The following is an 8,931-nucleotide window of genomic DNA, read 5'->3' as shown; positions in this document are numbered from 1 at the left end:
GAGAAGGACCTCTGAGGGCAAGATAAAGACCAGAATCAAAAGGAAAAGAGGGGACACTTCAGTTCAACAAGTCATCTGGAGTGGCTTGTGCTTGTCTGGCTTGTTTGTTTCTTTGTTTGTTTGTTGAAACAGATCTTGTTGTATAACCCAAGCTAGCCTCAAACTATTGATCCTTCTACCTCAACTTCCCTAGCGATGGGATTACAGGTGTGTGCCACCATGCCCTGCTCTACTGACAGAATTTCTTTTGTGTTCGAGAGATCTCAAGTAGCCCAGACTGGCCTTGAACTTGCTATGTGGTCGGGCCAGACCTTGAATTGAATTTCTGATACTCCCGCCTCTGCCTCTCAAATGCTGGGATTTCAGGCATATATGCTACCCTATCTGGCTTTGATGGAAGTTTTGAAGAAGTAGGTGACAGATAAGTTACCTCATACACGAGGCTCACGTGTAATTACCAAATTAGAAGGGGCAGGCGAAGGATGTGGGTCTGAGTTCACAAGTAGCCGGAGGAAACTGCAGCCAGCAAAACTAGCACCAAGGTACAGTCCCCCTGGAAACTGGAGAGGAGATGCAATGGATGAAGACACTGACTGTACAAGCCTGGTGACCTGAGTTTGATCCCCAGGGATCCACTTACAGGTGGCAAGAGAGAACTGACTTCACAAAGTTGCTCTCTGACCTCCACACTCACAATCAAACAAAAACCCCCGCAAACACACATTATGCATACACTCACACACAATAATAAGTTTTTAAGCTAGAGAAGAGCATTTATGTTTTGGGAGCAGGGGGGTTGCATGGGGAGCTGTGATAGAGCAAGCTGATGGCTAATTCTAAGCAAGAACCTTTTCCCTCTGGGCAGAAGCAATACAGCTAGGAAGGGGTTAATATGTGAAGTAGGAACTTCCCTGTGAGATGGCTTAACACAGACCCTGACAATGCACAGATGTGGGCCCCATGAGCTGCTGCGCTCACATGCCCAGGGTGGCCCATGCCACACCCTATGTCACCCTGACCCTGACCTGGATGTTCCACTTCTCACCCATTTCTAGTACTGTGGACAGTAATCAGAGATCCAGGGAGGAGCTGGGGGGGTGGGGTGTGTGTGTAGAGAAAGCCATGTATGCTACATTTATGAAGGTACAAGAAATACGAGGAGACAGGAAAGCCAAAATGGGCAGCACGGGTCAAAGTAAAGCAGAAAATGGTGTACAACCTCTCCTCTGGGTTATATCTGCATCCCGAATTCCTTTAAAAGTTAGTGGCTGAGAACAGCAACCAGTTCATCACACGGCATACGTTTGCGAGTGAGGAATATGGCAGGGCCCAGCAGACAAGTCCTCCTGTTCAGTGTGGAACTGACAGGAGCTGCTCCATGGTTAGTCTGCTGGCAGACTGGCTGGTACAGTATCCAGAATGGCTTCCCTTACCACTGGCACCTGCACAGCAGCGGCTGAAAGATACGGCTTAGCTGGGCAGTAAACATAATCTGCCTGGAGTCTATCCGGCATGCCCTCTTGGGGAGGCTAGACTCTGTGCGATAGCGAGCTAAGTCTCCGAAAACTGAGTGTTTCAGTAAGCAAGGCAAAAGTCATATGGCCTTTTATGACCTACCCTGGAAGTGACACAGCACTCTTCTGCCATATTATAATTGCTCAAAACAGTCATGAGCCAACTCAGATTCAAGGGGCAGGGATTACAGACCTCACGTCACCGTGAGAAGAGGGCCGGCCCAGTCTATGACCATAGTTTAAAATCCCCACTCCACAGATGCATGAGAGCCGGGAAGAATCGCTGTCTAGTTCATGATTCTCATAAGATAAACGCCAGGACTGGGGAGGTAACCCAGTGGTATATTTGACCTTTAGCTTCCCAAAATTAAGTAAGAGAAATACTTTTTTATTTTTTAATATTTTTAAGTTGTGTGTCTATGTATGTGTGTGTGTGTGTGTCTGTGGATCTGAACATATGAGGTCAGGTACAGTGAAAGACAGAAGGGGTCGTCTCTTCCTGCCCTTCAGGTTTTGCTTCCTCCTGCCTGACTCACGACCATCAGATCCTGGGAGGGGAAGCTAGGAGGGACAGCTGGCTGGGAACAAAAGGGACCACAGGTGACTGAGCACAGCAAGAACAGACTCCCTGTGGGCAGCTTCAGTGAAGCAGCTAGTTTAATGGGGGCAAGGGGACGGGGTAGGCAAAGGCTATTTATACCTTTGAGGGGTTGGTAAGGACTTTCAGAGTGGCAGGTGCCAGAGCACTGGGGATGCCTCATTTGCATAAGGAGGAATTCCAGGGGCTGTAGGACATGCATGACCTTATAAGGAGAGAGGAAGTTTAACCTATTAGGCTACCTGACCACTGGTGGTGGCAAAGTTGGGAGGGCAGGGCTACTACTGCTAGGAAGCGCAGGCCCCACTCTTGCTCTGGGCCTGCCCCATCCCCACATCCCACAGTTCTCCGACTTTTTGGGAGCTGCCGTGGGTGACAGGAACCAAATTTGGCTTCTGCAAGAGCAGTATACACTCTTAACCATGAAGCCTTCTCTCCAGGCCCCCAAAACACTTTCTTTTGAAAATGTGATTTTTGTTTATGGGTGTTTTGTTTGCATGTGTGTCTGTGCACCATGTACATGTCTGGGACCCACGGAAACCAGAAGAGGCGCTGGATCCCCAGAAACTGGAGTTACAGACAGCTGAAAGCAGCTGTGTGGGTACTGGGAATAAAACCTAGGTCCTTTAAGAGAGCATCCAGTGCCCTAAACCACTGAGCCATCTCACTAGCCACCCTTTTTTTTTTTTAACCTAGATCCCGTGTATGGGTTTCTGCTCCCTGTTGTGAGCTGAACTGTGTCTGGCAAAAAAAAAAAAAAAAAAAAAAACATGTTGAAGTCCTAATTCTTATGCATTTTAAAATGTGACTATATTTGGAGATAGAGTGCTTAAAGGGATAATTAAGCGAAAATGATGTCATTAGGTTGGGCCCTATATGAATGGTGTTCTTACATGAGGTGGAAATCAGGACACAGGCCCAGAGGGGAAAGTGCGTGAAGACACAAGAGAGGACAAGGAGATGGGCCTCAGGTGAAGCCAGCCAGGTTTGGATTTCAGGCTCCAAAACTGTGATGGAGAAAAAAAAGTTTGTTGTTTAAATCTCCCACTCTGAGGTAATTTATTATGACAACCCTAAAACCTTACTGCAAGCCCTGGCTAAGCCTGGGTGGCCAGCAAAGGTGTCCTGGTATCCATACAAGCCGCGGGCAGTTTGGGCCTGCAACATTACTGGTCAGAGCAGGTGTAGAGTCCCAGTAACTCCAGTGTGCTGCAAAACATTTGGCCATCCTTGGCATAGGCCAGCTGCCTGCTCCTTGCGTCCCAGAAGCAGAAGATGGAAGGTGGGTGGCTCGGCTGTTTGGGAAGTCATTTGTGTTGGAAGGTGTTTTGTTTGGGCAAACATGTGAAGGAGTATTTTCCTAAAGTGGATCCAGGTGAAAGGCTAAGGCAGACTTGGGAAGGAACGATTAGACTTCCTCCAGGAAGCAGATATATACAGGAGAGGGGATGTTCTGCCAAAGCAAGCACATGAAAGGACACATGATGAAGAATTCTTCGATGACATGTACATATTGGTCCACTTTACATTTTGTAGTTGAACTGCATTGGTCAGGACTCCATAGAGAGAAATGCATCAAAAAAAAAAAAAAAAAAAAAAAAAACCTGATTGGTGTGCTGCAGTTTTTCGCTGCTACCGCTGATTGGCAGAGCGATGTCAGCTGAGACAGCACGTGCTGAGGCAAGACCGTGGAGGACACGTGATGCTTAGAGAGAGTAGAAATTAAGACTCTACAGGCAGTGGGGTGGGAGTTAGGTTTACTTATAGAGCTAGTTGTGCAACCCTTGTGGGTCTCACATCTTCGCTTCCCTGAGAGAGATACTGGCGTCTTTCCGGTTCCCTCCTGCTGACTTGAGCTGAAGCTGAGGCCTGGCTGTCTTCTGCTAAGTTATGCCACTCATGTTTGCTATCCAGACTCTACGGAACTGGACTGCTGATATAATCATGCGGAGTTTGCGAGTGGATTGAGCTGCCACTGCCTGCTAATCTGTGAACTGAACTGCCAATTTCCAGACAACATAGACCAAGAACAATTTCTAAGCAGAAACTTCCCCCGTATCCTTTCTTTTCCTTTTCTTCTGGTGGGTAATGGACTACAAGGGAGGTTAAAGCACTTAAGAGCCATCATTTAAAATAGGCATTTGAGTGCTCGCTTCGGCAGCACATATACTAAAATTGGAACGATACAGAGAAGATTAGCATGGCCCCTGCGCAAGGATGACACGCAAATTCGTGAAGCGTTCCATATAAAAAAAAAAATTTAAAATAGGCATTTGAAAAAACTTAAAGTTATAAACCATACTTTTTTTCTTTGCAAAGATAAATACTGCCCGGTCCTAGTTTCTTATAAACACAGCCCATATGTGCAAATAAATGCATATATGCCCATATGCATAACTTGCATATAAATATGATTGCATGGATGTCTGCATATGCACACATGCACACATATTATATTATTTCTGGACCCCTTCCCACCATACTCTCTTCCTTATTCCGTCACCATTATCCACAGCACACCAGGAAGCAGGAAACCTGGACTTGGTTGCAGCTCTACTAATTTTCACTCTTCCTAGCTTTCTGTTCGTCTAATTTAAAGCCAAAGGACTATCCTGGAGATGAGTTCCAAAGTGACTCCTTAGTCCCAACCCCATGAAGATGCTGCAGCCTGGCGGCATGAGGGTGGCATAGCAGTCCTCTGTTCATCAGCCATGAGCAGCTAGCTGGTCACTTCTGGCCACCATTTCCTCTCCACTGTGACATATACTGTAGCAACTTCCGGGCTTCCTCTCACAGCCTACATCTGAGAACTGTTCTTCATTCTGTCAACCCTACCCCAACCCTCCCTGATTTTGCCCCCACCCTCCCACCCCCATCATAAAGAATGTCTTCTCCTTGCCCTCCTGGGCCTTCCCTATGTCTTCTCAATGCTTTGTTCTCTCTATTCTCAGCATCCCTCCCATGGCTTCCCTGAGTCCCCCTGTTTACACTTTTCCTGCTCTGTTCCATATTACCTGCTACCCTGGCCTCCGCCAAGGACCTTGACTTGCTAGCATTTCCACTCCTGCCATGATCCTAATGGAACCCTGGGCCCTCCCTGCCAGCATCTCCTCTCTCTTCCCTAGCCAGGGCAGCCATTGCTCTCACATTGCTCACTCTTGCCATTCACACCCCTCACTCCCACAAGACCTCTCTTCTCTGCTTGCTGACTTCCCCATCTCTCCTGCTGTCCCTGCAAAGCCCTTGCCTTAACCTTTCCAACCTTAGGGCCTTGCAATCAACCCAACAAAGTATCTTCTGGCCTGGCAGCTCTGGACACCAGAATTAAACAGATTAATTAAGTCCCCGGGCTATACAGACAAGTGCCAAGCCCCATGAAAGAAAGCCCCTGGCACAGCTGGCTCTGGACAGAGATCACCTATCAGTAAGAGCAAGTAACATTACAACAGCCGTTCTATCCCCCAGGGTCCTTCCCAACCTCCCCCAGCCCAGCCCCTTGGATTGCCCAGCCTGGGAAGTTGTCCATCCCGCCCTCACAGGATGGCCTCGCCTCCTCCTTTGCAAAGAAAATAGAGACAATCAGGAAAGGACGCCCTCACCTTCCTGACTCCCCACCTACAGCTCTACACTCATGCACTATCCTTCCTGCCTTCCTCCCGCCCCAGGGAAAGGTGTTCCTCTGCCTGCTAGAGCCAGCCCCACCTTCTGTGCCAGATTCCTCCCCACCCCCATCTCCCTAAATCCTTGGCTGCCACAAATGACACCCCCCTTCTGTCTTTGTCCGTTACCCTAGTGATAGGTATCTTTCTCTTGGCACATGTATATTGGAATAAGAGGCCAAGACTTTCAGCCCCTGCACTTTGAAGCAACTTATACCACATTTCCTTTCCTGGCTCAGACATCTGAAAACAGGCACTGGTCAGTGATTTCCTTCTCATCCTCCATGTATAGATTTTAAAAGTGGAAATCTTGCCAGACAGTAGTGGCACATGCCTTTAGTCCCAGCACCTGGGAGGCAGAGGCAGGCAGATTTCTGAGTTCGAGGCCAGCCTGGTCTACAGAGTGAGTTCCAGGACAGCCAGGGAAACCCTGACTCGAAGAAGAAAAAAAAGAAAGAAAAAGTGAAAATCTTTTAAGTATTTCCATGTGTTTGTTTGTTTGTTTTTATGTGTGCATATATGAGTGTGGGGGAGGGGGGATGTGGATGGGTGGGGGGTGTGGATGTGTGTCCACACACACTTGCACACACAAGCTAAGCACACATACAGCTTTAGGGAATCAGCCCTTGCCTTCCACCTTGCTGAGTCTTCAACTCTCATCAATGTTCCTGTGCCAAGAACCCCAGGCTAGCTGTCCCCTGAGCTTCCAACAATCCTCCTGTCTCCACCTCCCGTAGGAATAATAGGATTACAGGTGCTTGAACCAGGATCCAGCTTAAGGTGGGTTCCAGGGATGAAATTCAGACTGTTGAGGTTTGTTATGGCCAAAGCCTTTCCCCATAGGTTGTGTCTTTGACCCAAAAGTTTCTTTCTTACTGTGAATAAAAGGGCATGTGCTCCTTGTCAATTCACAGTAGTCAAACTGCAAGAACATTTGGGACAAACAAAACAAATTTAGCCAGCAGAACAACTCAGTGAACTCAGCCACCAGCACAAGCCTGACAACTTGAGTTTGACCCAGAGAACCAACTCCAGAAACTTGTCCTCTGATCCCCGCTTGCATGTTGTGGCACACACATAAATAAATACATGCAAAGAAAATTTAAAGGCACATGATAAGGTGGTGCATGCCTTTAACCCCAGCATGTGAGGGCTTGGGGGAGAGGTAGGTGGATCTCTGTGGGTTCCAGGACAGCTGGGGCTATTACACAGATAAATACTAGTGGGAAGGAGGGAGGGAGGGGAGGAAGGAAGGAAAGAAGGAAGGAGATGCTGCTATGCAGAGACTCACATACTCGGGTCCTGCTCCGCACAGACAGGCTTGCATAGTTGATAAGTAGCCTAGAACCTGCTTTTCTCAGCATGCAGTGGGTGTGGGTGTCTTTCCATGGCAGCCAGTGTGAATAGGCACCATCAGAGGTGGCTCCCCACAGACTAGTGTGCGGTCTCCAGAGCAGGCATGTTTAGCCCCGCTCCCATCTTGGCCAGCTGTTAAAGGAGACAGCTTGGAACCGAGGTATAGAAAGCACAATCAAGTCCAAGAAGCCAGGACCTGTGAGAGGCGTCCCTTGACTTCGCTGCTTGAATGGCTCCCCATCTCCACTTTTTCTGGAATTACTACGTCACTCTCCCTTCTCATGGGATCAGCCTCCCCGTCCCTCATCAACACATTCAAGTCCACCAGGCCGTCCATCTTTGCTCCCCCAGAGAGCACGACTGTCTGAGACAGGCTGGCCTCCTGTGCAGAGACTCTCCAATGTCCAGAGCCAGTGAGTGGCCAGTTAAATCATGTTCTCATGGCTTCCCCTTTTCGCTGGTGCCCATAAGGACATTGTCTAATGTTCTCTCCCCCAATCCTCCTTCCATCTGCTTCCAGATCACAGACTCCTACAGACCCTCAAACTAGCTTTCCTGTACCTGAAAGTATCCCGCCACCACCCAGCCTGCCCCACCCACAATCCTTCCCAGCATTCCTCTACCCACCTCAGGGACTGCTGTTCTCCATACCTGATAAAAGACTCTAAGTAAAATCCAGCATTTCCCTTATTGTAAGTCACTTCAGCTCCTGCTCGACCCAGGGAAAGAAGACATAAATACAATACACACACACACACACACACACACACACACACACACACACGGCCACCAGTTCCACAGCATTCTGAGAATACCCTGACACAGTATCCATGCTGATCTCTGAAGATTATGACTGTAGTAGCCACTCTGTGGCCAAAAGCCATATGCAGCTGTGCTGAAGACATCAGCCTTGACATCTTATTAATAATATGGACTTCCTTGCTCCAAACCTCTGTTCTCTCATCTGGAAAATGGGTATAAAGATACAAATTCTGTAGAGAGGCCTAGAAGCAGATAGAATGGGGTTGTAAGGAGAAGAGTTGACAGTGTCTATGGGGGATCAGTGAAAAAGCCTTACCAGGGTCAAGGCTCCTTTCTACCACAGTCTTTGGAGTGGATGTCACCAGTGCCTACTGCAGCAACACCCCAGCTGAGTCACCTGCTGTATTCCAAGCCGTCTCCACATTTGTCAAAGCTTCAGTGAGACATCTGCGTAGTGGATTGAGGGACCTGTGCCCAATTGTCCCCAAACTGGCTAAAAGCAAGATGAAGAAGCTGGAGAGGAGGAACATGCAAGGAGCAAGAAGGGGAGATCTGTACGTGGGCGACTTCTAGGACGCCTTCAGTAGTGCAAGCAATGCACTGGTCTGTCCTCCCTCCCTGCCCCCAGCAATCCTAGCGCTCTATTGGAGAAGCCACCAGATGCTGTGCCCATCCATGCCCAAGTCAGATAAGAGTGACATTGTTATGGTTTGAAAGTAAAGGGCTCCCCCAAATGCTGCTGCAGTTCTTAGGGTCAGAGCCCAGGCCCGGCAGCCTTAACAGGCTACACTCAACCACGCATCTTCAATAGATCAATTAAACAAACAAGTAATAGTGACAAGGAGGTTTGTTCACTGTGGTCACACTAGGAAGAGAAACAAGAGTCCCAATAATGTTCCCATCATAGCACGTTCAGCTACAGGGTCCTGACATGAAGTTGAGGTTTAAATAGGGGGCAGAGGTATGTTCTAAGTAAGCAGTCCTGGTCCAAGGTGTGGTCCTGCCAATCACAGACACATTGTTGTCCTGGCTCCGGTGTCTC

At 48.4% G+C, this 8,931-nt stretch overlaps 1 non-coding gene across 1 annotated transcript; it reads left to right on the top strand.

The window, feature by feature from the left end:
* The first annotated feature begins 4,257 nt into the window (after positions 1-4,257).
* Positions 4,258-4,364, top strand: LOC116079315. Its single transcript, XR_004113888.1, has one exon. It is a non-coding gene; the product is annotated as a U6 spliceosomal RNA (small nuclear RNA).
* The last annotated feature ends 4,567 nt before the right edge of the window (positions 4,365-8,931 follow it).

Source organism: Mastomys coucha, unplaced genomic scaffold, assembly GCF_008632895.1.
Source record: "Mastomys coucha isolate ucsf_1 unplaced genomic scaffold, UCSF_Mcou_1 pScaffold5, whole genome shotgun sequence".
NCBI lineage: Eukaryota > Metazoa > Chordata > Mammalia > Rodentia > Muridae > Mastomys > Mastomys coucha.
This window is presented reverse-complemented; position numbering and strand designations above follow the sequence as displayed.